This window comes from Propithecus coquereli, unplaced genomic scaffold (assembly GCF_000956105.1).
Source record: "Propithecus coquereli isolate 6110/MARCELLA unplaced genomic scaffold, Pcoq_1.0 Scaffold15, whole genome shotgun sequence".
NCBI classification, from domain to species: domain Eukaryota; kingdom Metazoa; phylum Chordata; class Mammalia; order Primates; family Indriidae; genus Propithecus; species Propithecus coquereli.
In genome coordinates this window covers 2,843,000-2,870,480 of record NW_012139413.1, presented here as the reverse complement: position 1 = coordinate 2,870,480, position 27,481 = coordinate 2,843,000, and the positions used below count along the sequence as shown (strand labels likewise).

General features: G+C 36.7%; 1 protein-coding gene across 3 annotated transcripts in view; it reads left to right on the top strand.

Moving 5' to 3' along the window:
• The window catches only part of MECOM (MDS1 and EVI1 complex locus), a 535,815-nt gene that overhangs the window by 425,799 nt on the left and 82,535 nt on the right, over positions 1–27,481 (top strand). The window lies entirely within an intron of this gene.

The following is a 27,481-nucleotide window of genomic DNA, read 5'->3' as shown; positions in this document are numbered from 1 at the left end:
AAAATGGCATGTTTCCTCTTCCTCTTTCCATTTCCCTCCATCATTTTTTCTTCTCCACCAATCGTCAACTTCAGTGTGAACAAGAGGGTCCTCATCACCAGGAACCCACTCAGCTACTACTGGGGTGGAGACAGAGGGAAAAAGCAGATGTACCCGCAAAGCAGGCTCTAAAGAAACAATATCCTACTTAATCTATGATATGTTTTCAATTTGCTCATTATTGCTTCCAAAATTAATTTCTAGTTCAGCTATATTCTCTGGGGTTTAACAAGTATACTCCATGTGTTCCCAGATATAAAAGCTTTAAATCAACAAGTGAATGGCCAGTACATGTGACATAGGAGACACATAAGAGACAAGCACATAGGAGACTTTCAATAAATAAGTCAATAAACAAATGAATAAACTAACCCCACCTGGGCCATTATACATAACACCCTCCATTCCATCTTCTTTATCTGGCAGAATCTTATTTGTTCATTGGGTTTCCATTTAATTGTTACCTCACAGGAAGGACTTCCCCGACTGCTCTTCCCAGGTTAAATTTTGTTCCAGTTATTTGTTACCATAGCACACTAAACTTCTGCCTTATCTTTTATCACATTTTATTGAGATTCAGTGTTTAATGCTTGCCTCCCCCTCTGCTCCTGTTAGGTGTGGTGTTCTATCCCCACCGCCTAGTACAGTAGTTGTCAAGTACCTACTTGAACTTGAAAAGTTGAGAAGGAAGAATGGCCAGGAAGTAGATTTCAGCTGGAATCAGCAAAAAAGAAATGAACAGTGGGTAAGGTATGCAAAAGGAAAAGAGTCCAATGAAAGGGAAGAAGTTAAATAAAGGAAGAGATGCCTGCAATGGAATATGGGGAAAAGAAATAAAGACTTTGCAATCAGAACTTCATGCTTAAACCACGGAAGAAGTTATGGGAACCGATGTAAGGGAAGGAAGTAGTTAAACAAAAGAGGAGAGCAAGGAATAAATTACAGTAATAGTAACCATAATTTAAGATAGAAATATACTTTAACAAAGAGGAGTTCATATCACCCGTTTTTATTTCTGACTCTTTTTCCTCCCTAGAGAAAGAGAGAGCAATGTGAAGTGGGAGTTTGATTTAAGACATGTATTTCTCCCCAAAAGTAAAATCCTATTTCATAATAAGTAAATATAAGGCATTGAACCTTTTTAATAAAGAAGGTGTCTATTATTATGAATTGGTCACCAATTTGATATCATCTTTTATTGTTATAAGGGTCATAAGTACTTTACATATTTTTTAAATCAAGTTTCTTTTTTAGCATTCACATATTTTTTTAAAATCTAGTTTAATGTTGGCAAATAAAATCTATGTTTTGGGATTTCTATGAAAACATGTTCTTCATATCATTTTGCACAAAGGTGACATGAATTGGGTATTTGTTTTAACAAGTCTGCCAACCACAGAGATGTGCTTTACCACAGACTTTAACTCTGCCTCCAATTAGAAAACTCGTAAGAAATGTCCCATAAGAAATATCATTAAAAGATCAATGATAAATCAAGTGCTTGTCAATATTAAATTGCTACCTTTCTCTGGAGTCGGGAGGCAAAATGTAATGTCAGCTGTGACAGTGCCAACCCAGTGGATTTACAAAGGGGTCAGTCATTTTCAGAAATCTTTTGATCCTTAGTCTTTATTGAGCTCATCACCTCACGAACGTAAATTGTCTTCCCCTTAGTTTGCATGGAAAATGAGCACGTACATCTTCATCATTCTGAAAGTCCATTTCACTTTCTGTGAAGCACCTATATGAAGAGAAAATTCTATGATGTAAATTTAAGTTTCTTGTGACTCTAAAATGGATCAGCTGGCTTTAAAAGCACACTGTCTGAAATGGTCACTAACATCATCATCGGAATAGCCTTGTGCACACATAACACGCAAATGTGACTAAGATCCGAAACTGCTGGAAAATGTCTTGAAGCCTTTGAAGCCTATGGGGGAGCAGACAGCATCTGCAGTAGACTGGGGTATACTGTAGACTGTATTCACTTATTGTAATTCACACACATTGCACTTCATTTTTATTCAAATTGTGAATGCTTCTCATTTTTGTTTTTGCCATTATTATTACTGAATTATGACCCTTGTTAATAAAACTTCCCAATAGGTAATTCCAAAATGAGACAAGTAGTTAATATATGTACTAAGCAAAAATCAAAATAAAAGCATGCCTCATGTTAAAGCTTTATGAAAATTATGAGACATTGTACAGTGTGTGTGTGTATTTATGTATATTCAACAGAAACCATTTTGTGCCTCTAACAACTTTATTTTTCAAACTATGTCTTTATTATTGTTGTTTTTAAATTTTTCTTTCCTCTTACTTAGAAAATAATTATCTCAGGACATATGATACCTGAGAATTGGGAAGGAAATATTAGAATGTATGAGCATCAAGTGAGACATAGATATAAAATGCCATCTCATGCAGGTCAGTCATATTTAAAATTATGTTTCCTTTCGACAAGAATGTACCCACTGATAAGCTATCTCATATAATCAATGGGCACCACTTCCTGTGAACTCTACTCATGCTGAATTCCTATAGTTAACAGCAATAGGAGCGAAGGAACTTAAAAATCTCTCTTCGATTTGATAGCTATAGAATCCTGGCTAAGTCCAAGATTTAGCCGGAGAGCATATTGGTTTCAGCAGACTATGGTAAAGTTAATTAAGGATGATTAATGAAGCATTTTCCTTCCAATGATATCTGTGACAGAACAAAGCTGTCTGAGGCTTGTCAAGCAGAATTTGAGTTGAATGAGTATTTATGTGATCAAATCTGAAGGCTGCCTCTTGACAGAGCGAGGCTTCATCAATCAATTGCTCTGGCTCACGGTGGTGGGAAATTGGTCTATCCCAGTAGGTTCTGCTCCCATCCTCCATTTTTTTTTTTTTTCATTCAATCATCCCTCAGGCTACAATGCATCTTTAGCTTTTACCTCTAACCACCTTAAGGGCTATCAGGGAAAAGTAAAGGCAAAACTGAAAGCGTCTATTAAGCGTTCTTTCTTAGCTGAACTCATACAATTGATTTCTTTTAAGCAGAAGGTTATAAAGTGACACAGGCCTTAGTAAGGAATTAATTGACATTAATAAAAGTTATCTTGCAATCTGAGGAGAAATGAACATGAACTTAGTCCAAAACTATAACGTAGCTGAACCTTTTTCCTTTGTGAAACTATATGCTCTTTCTTAAACTTCTGTAGAGTCAGTTGATTCCAAGAATAGTCCAAAGAACAAACACAGTTTACACTGAAGACTTTTGCTTTAGCCATGTGTATTCTACAATCTGCCGTGGTCAGATTTGCATTCTCAGTGTGGTGACCATTGGCCCTACAAGGAAAGGCTCTGTTGAGCATCAGTGCGGGTGAGGTCAAGCATTGATCTACCTGGACAGCAGGCTCATTTTCACCTGGGATATGCGGAGTCTTGTTTAATTGCAATGGTAAAGTAACGGTGCAGAGGTATGATCAGGGATTAGCTAAAATAAGTATATTTATTTTACAAGGTTTATCCACGTGATTTCACAAGCATTATCTGATTTGATGATCACAAAAAAGGAAAGTGTGATGATTCTTATTAAATAGATGTGGAAATTGAGTTTGAAAGAGGTTCCATAACTTGAGTGTATTTGACTGAGATGGGCCATGGATCAAATTCTGAGTATTTCCACTATACTCCTCCACGTTTCTTATGGACCACTGTCTTTCTGGATTGTAGCTGACCACTTATTTGTGCTCTCAAATGATGGCACAAGATTTGCACTCAGAATGTAAGTGTAATCATGTGAGTTTTTAATGACCAAAGCTACTTGAGCAAGTTCAGGCTGATACTACTTTGACTGATTCTATATTTCATTCTGAGGTTGAATGACTGACACATCTTGGAGTGGAATATTTCTGGCACAACTAGGCACTAGGACTACTGGCATTAATAATTTCAGGGGTAACACCCAACTGCATACAGTTTCTTCCTAATGTCAGCATGGGAAATACACAAACAAATATGACTTCCCGAAGTGTAGCCCTAGCAATTCCTGAGACATATTTATTGTTCAGTAGAAAAAAATATGCATACATGTCCATATGATTGTTGTTGTTATTTATTGAGATGTTACAAAGATACAGTTTTGAAGATTTGTTTTTTATATAGCAGAGAAGATACCTTATTGGTCGTTTACCAGGAAATTCCACTTGTTCTCCAAATCATGCTTACTCATCTTGAAATGTGCAACAATTGCATTTATAAGCTGCATTCTCACTGTCTTTGAAAAATATGCATGAGTAATTATACAATAAAATTTGCATTTAGTTTTACTTTAAAGTTTTGTAATCATTTGCCATTACAGTATTAATATTGGGGGGGAAACTGTTACCTTTGTTATGTGTTTTCAGAGTGCAACTTGAGATATAAAAAGGAAAGTGATTTAATAAAAGGATTGCCAATGCATTAGATCTATTATAATTAATATTGGTTTCTCTTTATTTAGACTTAAACACAAATACTGATTAGTTTTTTATTTTTAATTTTTAATTATTATGGGTACTTAATAGTTGTATATCTTTATAGGGTATGTGCAATATTTTGATAACAGACATACAATGTGAATTAATCAAATCAGGGTAACCGGGGTGTCCATCACCTCAGGCATTTAACATTTCTTTGTGTTAGGAACATTCCAATTCCACTCTTTTAGTTATTTTAAAGTATACCCTAACTTATTGTTGATTATTGTCACTTTGTTGTGCTACCAAGTACTGTTCATTCTATCTAACTATATTTTTGCACCCATTAAGGTTTTTAAGTATTTAAATTTTAAGTTTGGATTTTTAAAATCTTTTTGAAACGGGTAGTTAACATTCCAAAAATTCAGGATAATCTTTAGCTTTTTAGCGATGCTATCCTTGAGAATTACATTAAATATTTTTTATTTAATATTTTTTTCTTTAAATGTTTTTCTGTGAAAATATTGAAAGGCCTTGTTTTTGTGTTTTATTTTCCCTGCTATTTTTGTGTAATAATACTGAAGACCCCTTGTGTAGGTCTAAAGATTCCATAGACTAACAGTTCCTTATTTTGTAAAATTTGGGGGGATAGGAAAATTTATTTATTTTAGTTATAGAGGAAAAACCCAAAGATCATAAACCTACAGATGTCCACGTAAAGAGCTGAACTTCAATCCTTCGTTTATCTATGCTGTGTATTTGTCAGTGTCTTCTGAGATTAGAATGCTCAGAATGCCAGAGACATCCAGCAAATACACAGTAGAAAACTCCTTTCCCCTTGTTACGCACATTATATTTCTGTGAATACTCATGGATTTTAGCAGCCATATGGGTAATTATATTGCAATCTGAGCTATAGAATTCGAAGGTCTGTCATGTCAACTACAATTAAGTCAGGTCTTTGTCCATTCAGTGTTTAGGCAACTGATTTCTTAGAGCTAAGTGCAGGATTTTCATGTCTATTAAATTTTAAAAATTAATTCAGACACATAGCTCTGACCTGGTAAGATAATTTAATATCTACTTTCTGTTATTTCATGGGCTTTCTACTTTTACCCCATGTCTATTCCCTCCCTCAGGCGTATATCACTTTGATATCATCCCCTCCTCCCTTCATCCATGTCACTGATAAAATGTCTGAATGAAATAGGGCAATTTCCAGGTTGCTATTGAGCCATCAATTGCCCATGTTTGCATATCTTGAGCCCAAATATCCAATAGGTTCCAACGACAAACATGAATAAACAAGATATCACTTTTATACCTTGGATGAATGCATGACATCCCCTTTCAAGTTATAGTAACAGCGTAGGTAACAATAATTCAAGGCAAATCTTTTGGCAGGTTTGGTAAGTTGCACTGTGATTGCAAAACTGATAGTCACACTGTGAAAGTGTGAAAGTATTTCCAATTTTAGTAGTTTGTTCATTCAATGGACATCATTAATTTTGGTGAGTTGGACTAGTTTAACTAATCTCTCTTGATTAATCTTACATGATTCAAAGAAATATGGCAAATATCGATTTGGTAGTTGGCAAATTAAGAACAAAAAGATGGGATCCGGCGCGTTCAGGGAATGTTCATGCATAATTTCCACGTTCTTTTATAATATTTTCTACTAGATTAATTATAGCACAATAGAACATAGTACATTGGTCATAATTGTGGCCACATGGTAAGTGTAAACATTAAAATTTGATTAAAAATTGAGGTTTTAGGAAATGCTAAGAAAACTTGCTCAGGGAGCAAAATTTACCTCTCTGTATATTTTCTCATTGAAAATATTAGTAGTTATAGCTGAATAGTGTTATGTTTGACATATTCTGTACCACTGCCTTGAATTACTAAACGTATTTTACAAGATTATAACTAAAACGTATGGGCCCTGTCATTCCAATTCAGTATTTCTAGAAAACATCTTCGACCAGACATAAACAAGCAAGCAAGCAAGCAAACAAAACCCAGAGCATGTGTTCTTAGTGAAGAAGCTGAGACTTCATTCCAGCCCTATAATGAACTGTGGGCTGTGATCTGAAAATTTATGCCCAGGGTTTTTCATTTTTAGGTTCCTGAACAGTCCAATAAGTAAAACTTTTTATTCTAAGACCAGGCAGAATTAACAGATACAAAAACTAGTTGATGCCACTGAAATGGCACTTACAGACTTACTCCATCCACCCTATTCTTTGCTAAGTACCCTAAACACACGTCCTTTTTTCCCTAATTTTTCTGAGCAAGCCAACGTATGTGCAGTGTACAGAATTCCACCAAATCAGATCGTGATGTTTGTACACAGGTTTCTCCTTTATTTTTTACATGGCAAATAGATCTCTCTCTCTCTCTTTCTCTCTCTCTCTCTCTCTCTCTCTTCCCCTCCCCCCCACTCTCTCTCCTTGCTTTCACTCTCTCCCTATCTCATCCCCTTATCTAAGACAAAACAGAACAAAACCCACTCCAACATGCTTTTCTCCTTCTCACCTTCAGCCTTTACACTGCCCTCCTCCATTTTATCCTGTCCATGCCTCATTTCCCTTTAGGTCTCAGCTTAGACCTATCTTCATCTGGGTAGTCTTGCATATGCCCTCTCGGTTCTTTTCCTTCCACCCCCATCCCTGGTCCAGGCAGGTGCTCGTCTTATGCACTCTGTAGTCCTGACAGTGCTTGCTTACGCTTCTGCGTCCTCCAGCAGACTGCAAGCTCCATGAAGCCTAGGTCCAGGGCTGCTTTGTTTAGCCTGGCAATAGCAAGAGTTCAACAAACAGTGGGGGATGAAAAAAAGGAGGAGAAGAGGGGAGAAAGGGACAATGCTGTTTTATAGAAAAGTATCTTAAGAGCTCTTTCAAGTTAATCTTCAGATAGACCACAGCTACCTACGAGGAATCTACAGTAGAGAGTCAGTAGAGAGTAAGGAGTCAGCCCCCCAGATAGGAACAGACCCTGCTACTGGTAGCTGAAACCGTGCCCCAAATGCCAGCCTTCATACATGTAAAATCGCCTACTTCACACATACTGAAAGTTTGAGAGTAGATGTGACCCCCTAGTAAGGGTGAATATATATTGATATACAACATGATTAGGCCTGGGGCCTCCTTCCCAACTGCCAGGCTGATCATTTGCTTTGTCTTTCCCCCCTTACTCCTTTATTTCTGCCATCTTCAAACTGTGGGTCGAGAACCTGGCCTGCTTTATATACATCATAAAGTCCGCCCCAAATTTCCCTGAGTTAATATCTTTTTTCCTCTTCATATTAATAAATTGGCTGAGGTACTATGATTAAGATAATTAGCTCCTGTTTAGGAGACAAGAATGTCTGTTCAAACCTTGGCTCCATCACTTATAAACATGTGACCTCGGACAAGTCACTTCTCTGAACTTTACTTTCCTCCTCTGTACAATCAGGACACTAGCTGGCCTGTGTTCAGGTTTTCAAGATGATCAGATGCTTGTGAAAATATTTTGCAAAGTCTAAGCAGTGGAAGGTCTCAAATTGATAAAAATTGATGACAGCTTCATGGACACTAAATTTTCCATCAAGAGTGGCATGGAGTTTCCTTTATAATGTGAAATAGATCATAAAATAGGATGCTTTACTTAATTATAAAATGAGGTTTGGAATGAGGGGTATCTGTATAAAGAGACATTCATAAGTGCCATCTTTTGATTTGAGTACCTCTGGAAAAGGGCCCCTACTTTGTGGTTTGCTACTCTAAAAACTCACCCAGATTTTTAAAATACCTTGAGTCCTGAATGTTTAGATTTAGATTATATTTATATCATGGTTGAGTACCATTCTGTCCTTGCCTAGATATGTGAATACTATTTTTGTGTGTGAGTAAGCTTAAAAATTGACTGTCTAAATATTTAACCAGAGTTATTTTAAAAGAATTTCATTATTTATCTTCTTTATGATTTATATTATCACATTCTGTGTCTGTAGTTATGGTTTATCATAAGCAGCCCATCTGCTACGACAGCCAAATTGGAACATTCATATAAGATGAGTTCAGATATCATAAACATGACAAGAGATGGATTACATTTAGTCTTTCTCCATGTTTAACCAATTTAATTTGTTTCCTATGCAGAAGAGGCTCTAAATTTACTTAATATATGTTAGCACTTAGGAACATAGTTAGAAACAAGGCGAAGGTCTTAACCTATTCGTAAATAAATGAGAAGATTCCTGTCGGAGTGAAAGAGAGAGAGAGAATTTATGTCAAACAATCAGGAATTTAATACATAGTGGTCTTTTAGGATGTCCAGTTTGTGTACATACTCTTAAGGCATGATTACGAATAACTTCACTTCCTATAAACAAAGTGACTGGAGAAATTACTCACAGAGACAACAAAAAGGGGAAGAAAGGTAAGACGTTTTAACCAAAGCCAATAAGTGAATTACTTTCCCTGAAAAGGTTAAAAATGGCAGATTTATTTTTCACTGCCATAATATTTGTCTTTGTTGGGCCAGCTATCTAAGGTATTCTCCAGAAGATGCAGGGCTCATTGAGACGTCACCAGATGGCCTCAGGTTCAAAGTTATGGCAGAGCCCTGAAGGGTTTTTCCCCTCTGTAATTTGGGCACTCAAGGAGCCTTAACTGAAGGTGAAATCTGCTGGCTGAATGAAAGTATTGATACCGCTGTAGGGAAAGCTTTCTGTGATTATACTGGATTTCCCCCTGCCCCTGGTAAAGGTCAAGTAGAGGACTTTGTAGTGCAAGCAAAAGATTCATTCATTTTTCACTCTTTAGGTAAAGGACTTATGTCATATTATTAGTGAAAATGTGATTAACTGTTAAAGCAACATAGGTCTTAATGATCTATAAAGCCATTTCTCTCAAAGTTATGGATTCATTGCTCTGAAGTACTAAATATATGTTGTTCTAGGATTATGCAAGTCATGAATACTAAAATTAAAAATAAACATATTTCTTTGATGATGATTTATAACCAAACAATTTAGGGCTAATACATTCACATTATAGGATGCAAATACAAATGTGACATAGCTGAGTGGGCCTTTAAGATGAAGTGCCATTATTTTTGGAAATATGGGCAGTGCCTCAACTTCATCATAGCCTTTGTAACATAATGTTTTGAGAGCCTGTGACTGATGTTTCAACTTGCGGCAGCTTGGTTCTGAATTCCATACTTAGCAAGAGAATGGTTTCATTCAGCCTCATTGATGATCTAAAAACCCATATGTGGGGATATTATATGCCATTGTGAATTAGTATGTGGAGTTAGTAAAATGTGATTAGGTGGCTCCTTTGGAGTAAGACACAGAGTTCACAATGAGCACAAAGTCAGGGTCGAGGCAGTCGCAGACCCAGCAAAAAATACGGTCACAATCCAATGTCCATAAGGGTAGGCACCCAGAGCTCCTCTATAGGCTATTCAGAAATTCTCCAGGGAGTACTGACACTAACATCTTGGTTATACATCATAGTTATTTCCCCATGTCATGACAAAGATCTACACCCCAGATCACTCAACAAAGTAAAAAGCTATATGGAAGGTCAAGTCGACCATGTTTTCTTTAAGTCTCTATCTCTTCTTCTGGTCCTCTACATCTTCTGTTTCAAGGACCACATTTTGCTATTTATCTCTCTTTTTCTTTCATTCTTCTGTTTACGCCCTCTACTCCTTTTCCTTTTCTTTCTTTCATTTTTATTTTCCATCCTTCTTTCCCCATTTCATCCTGTTTCTTTCTTTCTGAGCCAAGGTAGGAGATTCACTGATATTAAGTATATTAACAGTTACATTTTTGACACTGTCAGAACTTGCTTAAAGGAAAAACGTTTTCTGGTATCAAGAAGGAATTGAATTCCTTAAAACAGTGAATATGTGATTCGCTTCTAATTCTTGTATTGGGATTACCAACTTAATTATTGGAATCTAAGTGGATCCTTTCATTTCTCAACAATTTTTTATTGGTACAATACAAATAATAAGATAGTTATAATGGTATTTGTGCAAGGCCTTTAAAAAACAAGTTAGTAAGTAGAAAGACAGACAGAAGGAAGCAAATGATAGAGCACAACACACATTATATGAGCACTGCCAACTGCTGTACAAATTAGACGGCCCCAGTGTGCATTTAATTTATGTAGCTGATAACCCAAGTTAACAGAGACCCTGGCACTATTATGGAGGTAATATTTTCTCAAGGATGTACAGTCTTAAACAACTTCTTCCTGTATTAGGTTCATACATGCTTTTCTTTAACATAAAGCAGGTATGTCTGTTCTCTTGTTCCATTTCATTTTCTTGGAAAAATAAATTTATTGTAGGCCAGCTGAATGGAAATTCTGCTTACTGTTTACGACTAAAGTTGCTCTCCTCTTCTCCTGTATTACCCAGGGAATTAGTTTAATATAGAGTCTTATTCCACACCCATTTCTTTATTTTTCCCCTCTCCATCCTTCTTTTCAGGGTTCTGTTTCAAAAACTATATTGCCACAGAGCAGCTGGTAGCATTTAGCAACCACCTGCACAAGTAGTTCTGTTTCCAATGGAAGAAAATTTAGCTTACACAAGGCAAAAAACTGTAACGTGTCGGCTTTTCCATTTTTATTTGTATTTGTGTACATTTTCTTACTCATTGATGAATGTTCTGCTAAGTGAAACTTAACTCCTTGGTAAAGAATGAGAAGCAGTATGGTGTAGCAGTCATTTGTTTCAATAAGGTTTGGTTAAATTGAAACTCTGTCAGTAAGGTGAGAGGTTGATCATAGCCAGGAAGAGACTCTTAAAATCTGTAACTTCTTTGAAGGGTGAGAAAGCACCCTCTTGAATTGGAAACTTCTACCATGATTTTCCAGGTAACAGTCCCGACTGAAGACTATGAAAAGCATCACGATGTGTGCTAGATTCCAATGGACGGCATTGTAGAGTCAGACTTTTAAGACCTAACAGTAAATAAATTACTTTCCTATTGCTTGGGAACAAGTTTAAATCTCCAAGTTTTTATTAAATTGTTCATATAACTACCTACTGAATATCGATCTTAACTGAGCTAGCAGTAACTAATGTGTCAAGTAGCTTGATTTCCCTAAATCAAGGTAGCTATTCTGTAAATGAAACCCAAACCTAAAAGCTGGCCATCGACAGATAATATCTGCTGACTAACCCATGCAAAGCCAGCTGCAGCTCGTAAGTCACTCTTGCTTGCCTTTCTCATTTAATCGTCAATCACCATTTTTTTTCTAGGTCAAGGAATTGAGTCAGAGCAAGACTAAGTGACTCAGTCAAGTTTTGTTGGCTAGTAAGTGTAAACTCATGCAGACTTCTAGCACAGTCATCTTTTAAGGGGAAAAGTTCAGCAGTTACTATTGTTTTATTTAGGTGTAAAAGTTATTGGGAGCCAGAGAATATAGCTACACATTTATTCTATTCAAGAATCTGAACCATGTAAATAAGTGCTAGATTTCTTTCTGTCCAATTTTAAAATGAAAACGATCCTAGAAGAAATTTAGTATGATAGTTTGGCTTTATAGATTAACAAACCAAATATATGACTAAGGACACCCACTAGTTAATGGTGATGCTGAGACAAGAACCAAATTAAATTAATTCTCTCCCTCCCTCCTTCCTTCCCTCCATTCCTTCCTTCCTTCCTTTTCTTCCCCTCCCTTTACTCATTCCTCATTCCCTTTTTCCCTCCCTTCCTTCTCAAATATTAGAGCCCGTGTTCTGAGCCGGTTACTACTTACCTAAGCTAGGTATTAAGGATAGGCTATAATGAAGTCAGACACTGTCTGCTCTCAGGAGGCCAAGTGAGGCACACAGTCAAGTGAACCGGTATGGTGCTGTTCCAGCAGAGTGCAGGGTATTAGGTATGGGCAATGGTTGGGAGGCACACACAACCAAATCTAGAGGGAGTCAGAGGAAGTTTCCTTGAGGGAGTATATCTAAACCAACACCTGAAGAATGATTAAACTTTACTTCAATAAAGGGGAGTTATATAATAGCAGAAAAGGATGCTCAGGCATCAGCCCAAGACAAGAGGGAGCATGGTGGAGATCATGAACTGACAGAAGTTCAGCGTGAGTGTGGGAGATCAGGGAGAATGATGAATGAAGAGACTGAGTTGAATTCCCTTTAAAGATAAACCGAATTCAGTAGGCATTTAGATGCTTCTAAGACACCCTTAGGAGCTATGCAGTTTGCAAGATAATACTCTTTAATTATAATAGGATAATCTAATGTAATGAATGGTAGAATAATAAATCCCAAAACAAAGGGTACAGATTATGAACTTCTCTTGGAGTTTGGGAGAGAAAGAGGTCACTGTGGACCATAGTCTGAAAAGAAGCCTTCAAGGAAGACTGTTAAAGATGAGGAGGACCTCTATAGATTGCTATCTGATTGCATTCCTTTTCTTCACACACACATAGTCTTCACCATCTGTCTCAATCTCCTGCATTTCCATTCACTCTTCATCTTATTGCAAACTTCATTTTGCCCACAATGCTTGAAAAGTTCAGTAATAATCTCCAGCTGCCAAATCCAGTGTCTAGTTTTCAGTCCTTGATCCACCATAACTTTCTCAGGACAATTCTTGCCTTCTTGAGTCCTCTTCCCCCCTCTGGATTCTAGACCACTGTTCACTCATATTCTGTTCAGTCTCCTTTCCTGGGCTTTCCTTATTCTCCCCTTCACAGTCCTTACATGTTGGTGTTGTCCAGGGTCCAGACTTCAGCCCTTCTTTCTTCCCGTACTTTTTGATTCCTCTGGGTCGTGTCCACCTAAAGATATTACCTATTTATCCAGTAGGGACTCCCAAACCATTATCTTGGGCTCTAAACCTACTAATCTACCCTTTTGCTGAACATCTCCATCTTGCCACACTTCAAATGAAATGAAATCCATCCTCCTTCCTCTTTTTCTTATTGAGGTGATTTGTTTTGTCATCTACCTTAGTTCTCAAGCTAGAACTTGGAAGTCTATGTTGACTCCTTGCACTCCTTTTCTCTTCATCCATGCCCAGTTATTTGCCAAATTTAATGTTCTACACCCCAGAGATATTTCTTGATTCTGCCTGGTCCTCTCAAATCACACTGCCTTTCCCTTAATTTACAGCTTTACCAACTATTGCCAACATTACACGTAAGAGTGCTCTAAATGGTGTCCCTTCCATTCAAGACCCTTTTTTTAATTTTTAATTTTAATTTTTAATTTTTATAGATCTAGAGGGTATAAGTGCAGTTTTGTTACATGGATAGAGTGTGTAGTTGTGGAGTCTTGGCTTTCAGTCCAACCATCACCCTAATAGTGTACATCGTACCCATTAAGTACTATTTCATCCTTCAACCCCCTCCTGCCCTCCCACCCTGTCACTCTTCCACATCTCCAGTGTTTATTATTCCACTCTTGTGTTCACATGTACACGTTGTTTAGCTCCCACTTATAAGTGAGAAAATGTGGTATTTAACTCTCTGTGTCTGAGTTATTTCAGTTAAGATAATGGTCTCTAGTTCCATCCATTTGGCTTCAAAAGACAGGATTTAAGACCCTATTTTTTAAACATCGAACATGAGATAAACTTTTATTTGCTTAAGGAACTACTCTGGCTTCCTGTTGTCCATGGCCATAATTTCCAACTGTGTTCTGCTCAGTCCCAGGACCCTCTGGGACACCGTCAAGAATAGTGCTGGGGAAGGGAAAACCAAGTGTGTTGGCCTCTTAACCCCCACCTCTTCCTCAAGCAATGCAGTATCACTTTTTACTTGTTTGATATTTCTGGGTTTGCATAAGATTTTGCTTGAGGGGAAAAATTATTCCGTTGCTTAATAATTTTGAAAATTGAAAAGCCAAACTCTTCAGCCCAATATACATAACCCTTAAGTGACTTAGTTGCAAATTCTCTCTTTAGCTTCATTTCTCCACTCTCTCTACCCCTCACCATAATCATTGTTCACTCAGAATTCTATCGAAAGCATTGTGCTCCTTCACCACTTCAAGTCTTTGCTTAGGTTGGTTCCCCCCAGCCCCTTGAAGTCCATGGCTGTGTTTGCTCTTTATTTTCTCCACCTCTCTACTTGGCAAGTTCCTGATAACGCAACTCAAATCTTGCTTTTGCAGCTGTCCCCAAGAGAGGAGCCTGTAGAAAGACGTTCATCATAAACCTCTTCTATGACCTTAACACAGCTGCTTCCACCTCCAGATTGCCTCTTGGAAGGAAGGAAGACAGTGGGTCTTATATTTGTACCCCAGCCTGTAGCTCAGTACCTTTGATGCAGGAAGTTGTTGCTCAGTTTGTGTGAGCTCTGGCTGCTCCTCCTCCCATTGCCATGGCTTGAATGACAAAGTCAATGAACAACTTTGAACAAAAGAGGGAAATATCAATAAGGGTATTTTAGGTATTTAGGATGGTCCACCTTAAAGTCAAGTGCAGATTGGATAACAAGGGGAAAGTCTGAAGTCAAGGAAATTGGGGTTTAAAAGAGCTTCTCAGAGGAGTAAAATGTGAGTTAGATTAAAATTTACTACAGATGCATTTCTGAATTGATGGGATGAGAGAATATATCTCAGAGTAGAAAGCTGGAAAACTGAACTGTGTTCATTTTCTTTAGAAATCCTACCTATGGCAATGAGTACATCTCTCCATTCCTGTGCATTATAAATTCATTCCATTGAGCCATTGAGTCCAGATAAGTCATTTGGTTCTATCAGTCCTCTCCATCCCCATCACATAGTGGAGTAGCTGTAGCAACAGCGACAACTTGCCCTTGTTGCTATGTGCCAAACAATTTGTTATACACTTTACTTGCATTACCTCATGAGATAGTGTTCATGAAAGATAATGAGATCAGTACTATAAGTACTAGTACAGTGTGACCTTCACTTTGGCGATGGGAACAATGAGGCTCAAAGAGGTTAATTAGCTAGCACAAGCCTCATAGCTAAGAAGTTGTGGACCCAGGCTAAGAATTCAAGTATGTTTGACTCTGGAGTCTGACCTCTGCTATACTCACTACTCAATCTCAGCAAGCTCTGTTTAGCCAAGCATTTTTGGATCTAATATCTGAATACTCATAGGTGTTTAGGTAACATCTCCTTTTTTAATGCAAATGAGGAAAGTTAGAGTTCCAGAGAAGGGAGTTCTCTAGCTATCTGAACCTCATCTCTTTGAGCCCTGCGGCTTCTATCATGTTGCCATTAAGTAATGAAAAATTTTCTAGAGTCATTAGTCCGGCAGCCCAGAGAGCCAATCTTGTTGGATTCATGTCCTAAGTCAAAGCAAATTGACACTGAGAAACTCTCTTTTAAGAAAAGTGTATGTGTTTTGGCACATGGGCTTAATCTCTTTGATGCCCAAATTAAAGGCAATTTTCCTACACTTCAGAGTTCTCAGTGGGGTCTCACATAACTGAAGTTGTTAGATAGCATCCCTGTAGATGTAGACTCACAGCTTGTTTTGCTGCTTTAAACAAGTGAGATCTCTAGTATCTTTGAAAGTACCATATGCACCAAAAACTGGGATGCTGTTTTAAAATGCAGATTGCTAGACTTAACCTCATATCTACAATTTAGAACCATTGGGAGTAAGACTCAAAAATCTGAATATTTTTATGCAATAACAAACACCATGAAGAGGAGTGTGGTGATGGTCGTTTGAAAAAAGTGGGACTAAGAGTGCTAAGCATAGTTGTTAAAGTATGCAGACATTTAATAATAGTTGTTAGCCTTGGCAGCTCTATTTTATATTACACCCTGCCAAATGCCTTTCAGCTAGTGGCTTTCTGTGGTAATTAATTGTAAGCACCTCAGTTCTGTGAATGTTTAGACTCAGTTCAAGCAGCTCTAGCACCTAACCAAGTGATCCCTCTTCTTATCCCTCTTCATTTTTTGTTTAGCTTTGATCTGTATTTCTCATCTCCAGATATAAATAAAGGTCTCTTAGGTGCTCCTCTGAGCAGTAACTCTATATGTGTCTTATCATTTAATTGTCATAACAACTTGCAAAAAAAGACAGTATTCGTTCCATTGCACAAATGAGAAAGCTGAGGCTTAAATAGCTTAATTATCATTCCAAGGTCACAGAAACAGGGAGTTGGAACTGGGGTTTGAACCCAAGTTCACCTGACTACACACCACTTCCTGTTCTCAGTATGTCAGTTGCTTCATCTCATTTGGCTTCTTGCCTGGTAAGTGCAGATGTAACTACGGTGTAAGTATCCTATCCAGGACCCCTTGGTTACGCTGCCACCAAGTCTGTTTCTGAGACACATGTCTGTGGTACTTTCTGAATCCTCACCTTACTCACAAAGCTATATCCTGGGGAAGAGCATTTAAATGATATTTAAGTGGTATTATTTAAATTCTGAGGTGTAATTGAAATCTGAAATTATTTTTCGTAGCAGTTTTTTGTTTTTTTTTTAAAACCAGTCTCAGTTAACTAGCCCAGTTAATAGTTGGTGTGTGGAGTCGAGGGAGGACCTGTTTCCCTGGGACCGTTGCTGAAGTTTTAGCCAATGCTGACCAATAGGACTTCCTATAAAGATGGAAATGTTCTGCATCTGCGTTGTCCAGTACAGCAGGCCCTGGCCACGTGTGGCTATTGACTTACATGGCTAATGTGACTAAGGATCTGAATTTTTAGTTTTAACTTTAATTAATTTATGTTTAAACTTAAATAAGCACATGTGGCTAGTGGCCACCGTGTTGGAGAGCATTGGTCTAGACAGGTCTACAGGAAGACAGTGAAGCCAAGTAGTTAGGAATTCAAATCTGGAACCAAACCAACTGGCTCACTAGCCTGTGTGACTTTGTGCAAATTACTGGGCATCTCTGTTTTTTATTACCTTGAATATAAAATGGCAACGATAATAGCATGTGCTTCACAGGTTAGTTATGAGGATTACATGAACCATTTTATGTAAAAATACTTAGCACAATGCCTTGCACATACTAAGTAAGGGCTCAAATATGTTAGCAGCTGTTATTATAATTATTAATATTGCTATTATTAGTCCAACTTCCTAAATAATTTGAGTTGCTTGCCTTTTTGAGATTTGAAATCTCCTTAGAAATGCTAATAACATAGTAGCTGCTTAATACATATTTATTGATTTAAACTTTCGAAATCTCTCAGATTTAGGACTTTTGATTCATAGGCTGACATATATCTACATACAGTAGATGCTGGAGAGGGCCCCAGAAAATGCCTTCTCTTCCTCGGCTATACAATAACAAAGGGCAAGTCAGTTGGTCAAGATGAATAAGAAGGAAAAGAAATGAAAAAGTTCTAATGCCTACAAAGATAAAAATGAAATCCTATTATCTTTTATCCCATATAACTCATATACCCAGAATCTTAAAAAGTCTGTTAAAAGTTTGAAATGTGCGAGTAGGTGATCAAGAGAAGGGCCATGTTAACAGGACACATGATAAATAGTAGTAAATTGTTTCTCAGTCATGTTATAAATCAATTTTAGTGATTTTTATTGGCCAGTCAGGATGTAAGTACCTTGTGAATCAAAATAAACACACACACCTAAAAGAACTTGTACACCACACATAGTGTGTGTGTATGTGTGTTTGTGTGTATGTACATATTAATAGTGACATTAAAATTAGATAATAAAACCTTTTCATTTAGTGCCAACTAAGTCTAGCCACAATAAATTGAAATTTTGAACTACTTTGGCAAGCCTTTACTTATAAAGGCCTTGTAAATGGCTGTACAAATACTTTTCTAAATGGAAATAATATTGGACCTGAAGTTTAAAGTACTATAGATAGAAAAGAGAGGTAAATAATTACCTTTTTACTTTGTGACCATATTGTAAATGCCAGACAATGGAAAAACTAGTAAAATTAAAAAGGAATTCCTAAAGTAAAACAACAACCTGGCTCAAAATTGTCTTTTCTCTTCATCTGCATTTCAGATTAATGTTGACTACATCGCTAATGAGTCATTTTAATAGAGAATGATTCATGCTGCTTAGCGTATGCCGAACTGCAGGTCTGGGATAGAGAGGGAGTCCTGGGGAGGTGGTGGGGGCTGGGGGGGACTCAAGAGACACTGTACTGTCAGCGCGAGCTTATGGCTGCTTAGTTGACAGCTTAAAAAGAAAGACCAACTGCTCAATTGAAGGAAATATAATATGTCCTTTTAATGAGTTGAATTTGAAAAACTTCGAGGAAAAGTGAAATAAAGTATTCATGAAAGGCTTTATCACAGTTGCCAGTCTACATTTTTATTAGCTGGTAAGAGGTGCCAAGCACAGATATTGGTCAGTTTATTATGAAGTAATTCTGTCCTTTTAAAAACTTTCAGTGGCATGATATTGAGATAGTCCTATTGTTACGGCCTTGTTTAATTGTTGACTTTGTATTGATTTTATTATTCAAGTAGGCCCCACCTATTGTTTCAGAGGTCAACGAGTTTTTTCACTGCATTTCATCCGAACTGTAGCCCCTGGTCAACCACACTCTTTCTTCTTAGGCAAACATTCTGCAGCAGCTGGGTTGGAAACTATCATTCCACACATCACAGCAAATCTCAGACAACTTGAGTTTAATTATTCCCTGTTGACCAGCTTTGCCATTACTAAAATCTCTTTTAACACACTAGCATTGAGAGTGGAAGTGTAGGGTTTCTTAGCTCTCAGCACAATAGCTTTTGCATTAATACCTCACGCTTTATTTCATAAAGCAAAGGCCTACTTGTGGTCTCTAAAATCTGTTTAAACATAAATTGCAAAGAAAGGCATGGGTGACACAATAGCTATATATAGTGAAAATAAAGCCTATGGATAGCTTTAGATACTTTTTGAAAAGAGTAGATTCCTCTTAAAAAATTATTTTGCCTTTCAAGTCTATGTTAAAGAGATTTTAATCACCCTTTTGTTTTCCTTAACTTTTAGAAATCATTTATGTTTTATTACTCTGCTAAATAAATAATGTGGGCATAGTGTATCCCAAACGGAACTTTTCACGATATTTAGCAAACTGTGATTTCGTGATTAATAGTGTCTAATCTGAATGTCCCATGAAAGCCCCATGCAGCCAGAGGTGTTCAGTGTTCCTAAAGGTTAACAACCTCACAAAAGGGATAGTTCAGTGACTGTTTCCAAATAGGTTTATAATAAAACCTTGGGCGGTGGATATCTAGCATAAGCTATCTTGAGATTTCACAACCTAGCAATTAAATAATACAAAGGAAAAGAACTGAAAAATTTATGTTTTAAAAATTCATTTTGAAATATCAAACATGGGAGAACCTAGCACAGGGGCATTATTACTTTTAAAATTATGGGGGCTGGTGAACCTTATCTTAGTTGGTGAACACCACCTGATTCTACTAAATAGATGGCCAGAACTTTCTCTTTTTGCTGCTATACACTGTTCTCCCCAACCTCCAGGCTTACAACTTACTGCTATAGAAACCACTGAAATGTGGTAGGACTGACCCTGAGGGAACCAGGTCCTTCTTGATGGCAATTCCTTGACTCTGCTCTATTTGGGGGCTGAGGCATATCACCAGTTTCACGAGTAATCTTTTAAAACCTTGCGTCTGACCGTATCTCTCCTCTGTCGAAACTTTTCAGTGGTTTCCCATTGCATTCATAAAGTTCAACCCTCATAATGTCACTTATGAGGCCCTCCGTCATCTGGCTCCTGCAAACTCTTCAGCCTACCCTCTCTCTTCATTCTTCTCTCAGTCCTTCACTTCTGTCAGTTCTTTAAACTTGCTCACAGGCTCTCATACATTTCCTATATACATGTATTCCTTCCTTCCTTCAGCATTTATTGAGTACTGACTGTGCCAGGCACCTTGCTGATTGCTAAGGGCTATGTAGGTGGATAGAACAGACATGATCTGTACCCTCCTGAAGTGTATTAACTAGTCAGGAGCCAGAAAGGGAACCAATACCTATAAAGGCTGTTCTCTCTGCCTGTTTTTCTCTTGCACATAGCGGCCTCATTCTTATATTTCATGTCTCACATTAGACACCCTTTCCTGAGGGAGACTTCCCTGATCCTCTTGATATATGCTGAAGAAATAAAACAGAACCATATTAACAAAAACTAGACTTGAAGAATTTAGAAAAGCCCCACTTGACTCTGCAGCTTCTGGGTTCTTCTTGAGTTTTTATTGGTCATCTTCCCTCACTTGGTTATATTTAGCTCCTGAAGGTTAAGGCCACATCTAGATGTTTGGGTGAGGATCTAGTATACAAGGAAGATAAGAAAATATCTGAAAGAGTTAGAGGGAATCATTTGTTGAGTACCTACCCATCTCTAGTATTTTACTCCCATTAAAGTTTTGTGATCTTTATACAAATATGAAATGTGTATAGAGAAACAGGAGAACATAGTATGAGAGTGCAGAACTCTAGAAGCAGATCACTTAAATCTAGATTCTACCACTGGGATCTTTCTGCTCCCTCAACTTGAAACTGGAAATAATACAGGTTGAGTGTCCTTTTATCTGAAATGCTTGGGACCAGAAGTGTTTTGGATTTCAGACTTTTTTGGATTTTGGAATATTTGCATATGCATAATGAGATATCTTGGGGATAGAACCCAAGTCTAAATACAAAATTCATTTATGTTTCATATGCACCTCACACACATAGCCTGAAGATAATTTTATATAACATTTTTAGTAATTTTGTGCATGAAACAAAGTTCATGTACATTGAATCTTCAGAAAGCAAAGGTATCACTATCTCAGCCACCCATGGGGAAAATCCACTGCATCATATTGGCACTCAAAATGTTTCAGGTGTTGGAATGTTTTGGATTTCAGATTTTTGGATTAAGGATGCTCAACCTGTAGTATCTATTTCTTCTTAGGACTACTGGGAGACTTACATGAGATAATATATGCAAAACCATTAGAACATGCCTGGCACGTTGTAAGTGCTGGCTCTTAATATTATTCTTATATCATAGATGAGAAAAAAGTCTTGGCAGGGTTAGGTAACTTTTAAAGACCATAGAGTTAGAAATAGAAAGGAACAGAACCAGTATTGCAACACAGTTCTTTCCAGTTTCAGACTCTAGCATCTACTCTCTACAGCAGAGCAGGTTAATGCCCACCCAGTGAGTGAAGGGGACACAATAGGCCATCATTAGTTACCAGAGTAGACAGAGTCTGATTTTAAAAGGCTGAGTTTTGAGAAGTTGTCTTCATGCCTGCTTTTTGTGAATAAACCTGTGTTTGAGTTCTTAAGTAATGAACAGCAGTGACCATTCGAGTAAATGTATCTGGTGGTTGCATAAATCCTTGGGAGGCAGGATATTCTTCTATTTAATTTTAAAATGCTATGTTTCAGGTTGAGGAGGGAAGATAAGAAGGGAACACCTTGTCTTGTGCTGATAGATTGCTTTCTCCAAATATACCTTCAATTGGACGTTATTTTGCAGAATCTCATATCTAGTGCCTTTCCTTAGAAGATAGAAGAAGTCATGGTTTAGCAATAAAACCCCTGCATTAACTTAATAAAGATAAAATATCTTTTAGGAATTTCTCATGATTAAAGCATTGTTGATTTAACTGATAACTTAGGCATGAAATTATTGTCTAGATTTTTCTTTTTAGAAAGATGTTTTACGTAAGTTTTTGTTGAACCATCAGGTCCTTTACAATTATTATTTTTCTAGCTATACTTTGAGTAAAATTGTGTAGTTTTGATGCCATGCATCCATTCCTGTCCATTACATTAGTAACATATCAATAGTGCCAGAAGGAAATGCTCAGTGGTAGGATTATTGCCAATTTGTTCAAAATTTAGTTCCACTTTAATTGAGTATCTAATATGAGCCAGAGACAAAGGTGAATAAGACATTTTTTTCTGGTCTTGGAAAACTTAGAGTTTAGTAGTAACTTGTATATACACTGATAGATATTTTTAAGATAACATAGATTGACTTATGGCTGTGAGGCTGTGGAAGCATAGCAAAATGCCCACTATTGGGAGTTTGGGAATTTGTTACGCATTTCTGGAGATGAAATCCTTAAAATGGTAAGCATGAGTTAGCCAGGTAAGTCAAAGGTGGAAAGGATGTGCTGAGCAAAACCAGATCTGCCAAAGCAAAAGCTCAGGACCTGAACCTTTGGTTCAGGTGAATATTCAGGTGAATGTGAAGACTTACAATATGGTCAGTGCTTACAGAGTGCAAAGTGCGAAATAGAAGGTAAGAGGACACATGTTTGACATGGCGGTGGAGGCCACATGGAATGTCTCATATGTTGTGTGAGGTTCCTTGGCCTTCAGCTTTTCACTGTAGATAGTCATTCAGTGACTTTAAGCAGAGAATTAACATGGTTTTATTTTATTTTTACACGAGATAAATCACTCTGGCTACATTTGGCAAAATGGGTCTTACGTAAGTCTGGAGGCAAGGAGTTGGTGTGATAATTAAAGAGAGAGAAGACAAGCAAAACTAAGGAGCAATTGATATGAGAACTATTCAGGAAATGCAATTGACAAGGCTTGGGGATTTGGCTGGATTTGGGACCTGAGAGGGGCATAGAGGCTAAGATAGTGAAGGCAGAGAAAAATAGTGAACACAAAATGTTTTCAGAATTGGCCAGACTGAACTTAAATGGCTTTGAGACAACTGGATAAACCAGTTTGGAATTCAGAAGGGAGCCTGTGGTTAGAGGTATTGTCAGGGAGTTACCAGCATTGGGAGCCAGGGAGGATTAAAGATTTGAGAGTGGGTGGAAGAGAACCTCCTGGGCATGTTAAAGGGGTGAATAGGCTGAGGACAAAACCCTGGGAGAAACCTAGCAGTTCTTCAGCAAGTGGAGAAAATCATCTCAGGGGAGCATCCTGAATAAAAAATCCAGAGGAGTAGAAGGTAAACCAGGAGAGTGGGGTCATGAATGCCAAAGAAACCATATCAAGAAGGAGGAAATGGTTGTTTAGCATCAAATGTTGTAACTTTCACAAGTATTTTATGTTTCTTCCTATGCTTATTTTTTACTACATTTATTGATGATGGAAATAGATACTGAATGAATAGGGCCAAAATGAAAGAGAAAAAAATCCTTTCCCTAGGGTAAACTATAGAACAACAACATTTTCATGTAAATATAATGAGCATAATAAAAATCCTTTAACTGAGAATCATATAATACATAGAGTTTATAAAGTGTCCTCATATCCAATGTCACTTGATTGTCACATGAATCCAATATGACAAACATTGAGACCTTAGATTTTCCCCTTTCTTCCAATTGTAGAAGCCAATGCACATTGAGGCTAATGTCTTGTCAAGGCTCCCTACTGGTGAGATGTAGAGCTTGGACAATAGTGTTATGTCCCCAGTCTCCTGACCCACTGAGCCTTTAAGATATCATGTTAGGAATCCAAACATGGTGAATAGTATATATTCCTTTAGCCTATGGATACAAAAGCTTCACATACATTCCTCAGGTTTATTACTTTCCTTCTAGTCATTGTCATTCAAAATCTTCAGTTTCATAAAGTTACAGTAATCTAAATATCAATTTTCATTTTTATATAATCTCTTCTCTTCCATTTTTCATATGTATAGAAAAAAATTTGCAGTACAATTTGTTTTTTTCTGGGATTAAGTTTATTTGGGGGATAATTTCTAGATGGCTAGGCCTTTACTCATGTCTGCAAGGTTACCTGCAGAAGCAAATAAAGTGAAAACCCATAACTCGCCATCAAATTGGTACTAACTGATGAACACTAGGGTGCTCACATGACAGTAATACTCTCCAGGGATTAGAGGGATAGGGGCTAAACCTGCAACTAAAGGACACGGGGAGCATTGTAGAGGGGAAAGGCAAGCCTCTAACCCTCACTTGGGGGAGGCAAAGACATAAAATCTAACCATAATATTTGTACCCTCATAATACCCTGAAATAAAAAAAAAAGAAGAAGAAATTGACATTTGTTGGGATTTTGTATAACATTGGGAGACATTATCCTGCATAAAATAGGTAATAATCTGTATAAGACTAGACAAAAAACTAAATCCATGTTATTGGAGGTGGCATGATTGCACTACTTGATACAAGGGATCTACCATCCCAGTTCTTGAATTATATTTCTCTGTCAGGTCAAATATTATGGGCAGACTTTTTTTTTTGTAATTTTTGCATATGTCCCTCAGTAAAAATTTATAGTATCCATAACAAAAGGAGAGTTCCCCTTGTTTTTCATTTCTCACTTCTTTCTTTGTCAGTATTGCCTGTTTCATATAGATAGCACATGACTTTCCTTTGTCTTGTGCCCCACTTTGGATGGAACCCATTGAATGTTGGTTAATTTCCTATTGCTCATTCTGGAATGACCTGGCATTCCTTTAGTATTTATGTTTCCTCTCTTGGGAACTTTCTATTTTGCTAGAATCAGTTCTCTATCTTCCCTTGAGAAAACTAAGGCCAAAAGTTCTCCCCTGCCCCATCTCTTCATCTATATTTTAATAGTTTACTTGAGTACTTCTTCCAGGCCAGTTTCCTCTTTTCTTTTAATGGTCTTTTCCACTTTATAATAGTTGAGGAATAGCTTCTTATCCCTGTTACTATGTATTTTCATTTTCTTCCTCTGACTTATAGTAACATGGAGTAAGTGCTTGACAAATGATTATCAAATGATTTATTCCAGTAATAGTTTATTTCATTTAGAATTATTTTCATTTTTGGATCAATTTCTAAATACCTTTTAAAGATTGTTTTTACACTACTCTTTTTAAAGGATTACAATGGCTATGATATAAATATTAAAGAGCTTTCTAATTTTGTCATAAAATAATATTTCAAACTTGTATTTCATCAAAAGTGTATTAGATACCTACTATATACAAACCATTGGACTGGGCATTAAAATAGATATAAGAATGACAGGGGTCCTGTGTTCTAAAAGAATAAAGCCTAATAGGGAATTCAGGATAGATGAAAATCTGACCATCTTACCTTGCATTATTGTTGGTTGTTTTTACGAGAACCAAAGCAATTGAATTCATTCTAATATACTCATTAAACATTTTTAATAGAAAAAGATAATAGCATTTTTCTTATGACATCTCTTTCCTCAAAATCTTCATATTATTTCTTCCTTGCTAAAAAAAGAAACTTTCTGGTAGAAAATTGGCATGTATAAAATTAAGTTATGCGTTTGTATTCTTAGAGGAGATAAGCATTCTTAAAATAAGGCAAGGCATTTGTAAGCATACGATAACATAAAAACAAAAAGAAATTTCAGGCATACATTTTGAAATCTTCCTATTAATTTAACAACATCGAAAGCAGAATATCCATTTTGGAATTTTAGCGTATGCATACAGAAGACTGTTCTGTAATTTATACAGGAAACATTGCCCATTGGATTTAGAATATAGAATTTGAAATTGGGAATCAAAGAATCTACAGTGTTAGCCACTCCTTGATGGAAAAGGACATAATGGGTAGAACCCAAAAAGCCCTAGTAAGTTTATTTAAAAATGCGTTAATATATTGTATTAATTATATAACTACTGCTGAGTTTAGTGGTGTTTCCTTCTTCAATAATATGAGAAGGAAAAGATCCCCACTGCTATTTTTATTTGAGGGGACACCTGATTCTCCCAATCCTATGCAAATTACCTTGGAAATTACCTGTGAAGCTTTGTGGAATGTTGCCCAGAATTAGAGAAACTGACTCTTAATATAGACTAGAGAAAGGACCATAGCTCTAGCTACTTTGTGCTGAAAGAAAAAAAAATAATAATAACAGCCAAGTATACATTTTCGGCACACACACAAAAAAAGTGTGTATACGTATGAGTTGTGCCTTCATCTGACTTGCTACAATTAAGTACATTGGAAAACAATATAATTTGAGGGTTACTTTTGAGAGAATGGAGAGGCTTGGTGTTGACTTTTAAGGTCTGACTTGAAACAGATAATTTTAATGATTAAAATAGACATCTAAATCAACAAAGGTAAAAATATTGTGATCAAAAGAGGGTTTGCAGTGTTAGGCATGTATATGAAATAGCTTTTGTGACAGTCTGGGGATTTCATTTCCAGTATGAACTACATAGATGGCTAAATATAATTCTCTTAAAATATTACTTCATTGGGCCAGTAGTAAGATATCATCTTGGCCTTTGTATTTTAGCTGGCTGACATTTGCTTCTTTCCCATGAAAAAAAAAGTAGAACTGCCCTCATATAGAATTGAACAAAACAGAGTATCATGCTGCCCCTCTCTGTTTATTAAGATAAACTTCTGATAAGATGGTTAAGCAGGAAGTTGAAATAGTTCAGGGAAACTGAAGGCTCCTTCTTGCTCTCACTATCCAGTGCACATTATTTTACATTTTGGAATTATATTTCGAAGAGTTTTTTTTAAAGTACAAGATATACTGAGTTTTGAATGATACTTAGATTTCTTTTCTGTGGGTATTGAATAAGTGTGAAAAAATGTCAATATTTTTATTTGTATTAACACTCGGAGGTCAGAGCAAACATTTAGTAATATGAGAAAAAGTATGCCACCTGGGTTCTGGAATGTTTGCAAAAAACATCAGAGAACATGTTTAGAAGTAAAATTACCACCATTTGCATTTATAAATAACTTTATAGCATTTGATTATTTTAGTCCAAATTAATGAGATTCATTTAATTTATCTTGATAACTCCAGACACTGATTTTCTTATCATAGTTTCAAGTCCCTCTTTTACTTAATATGCCTGACTCAGGGAAAGATTTGACCTGTGACCCAGGATAGAATATTAAGTACTGTATTTCTGCTAAAGATCGTGTATGATTTCTTTCCCCACATTAAATGATAAAACAGAAAACAAATTCTTTTTGAAAGCCATCTTCCTCAGCCAAAGCACATTGTTAAATTTAATTCGATCTATGCTTATCGAGTGAACTAGTGCTAGATGAAGGAAATATTACTTATAACTTTTTTAAAAGTAAAATCTCAAATCTGAGCAAATATAATT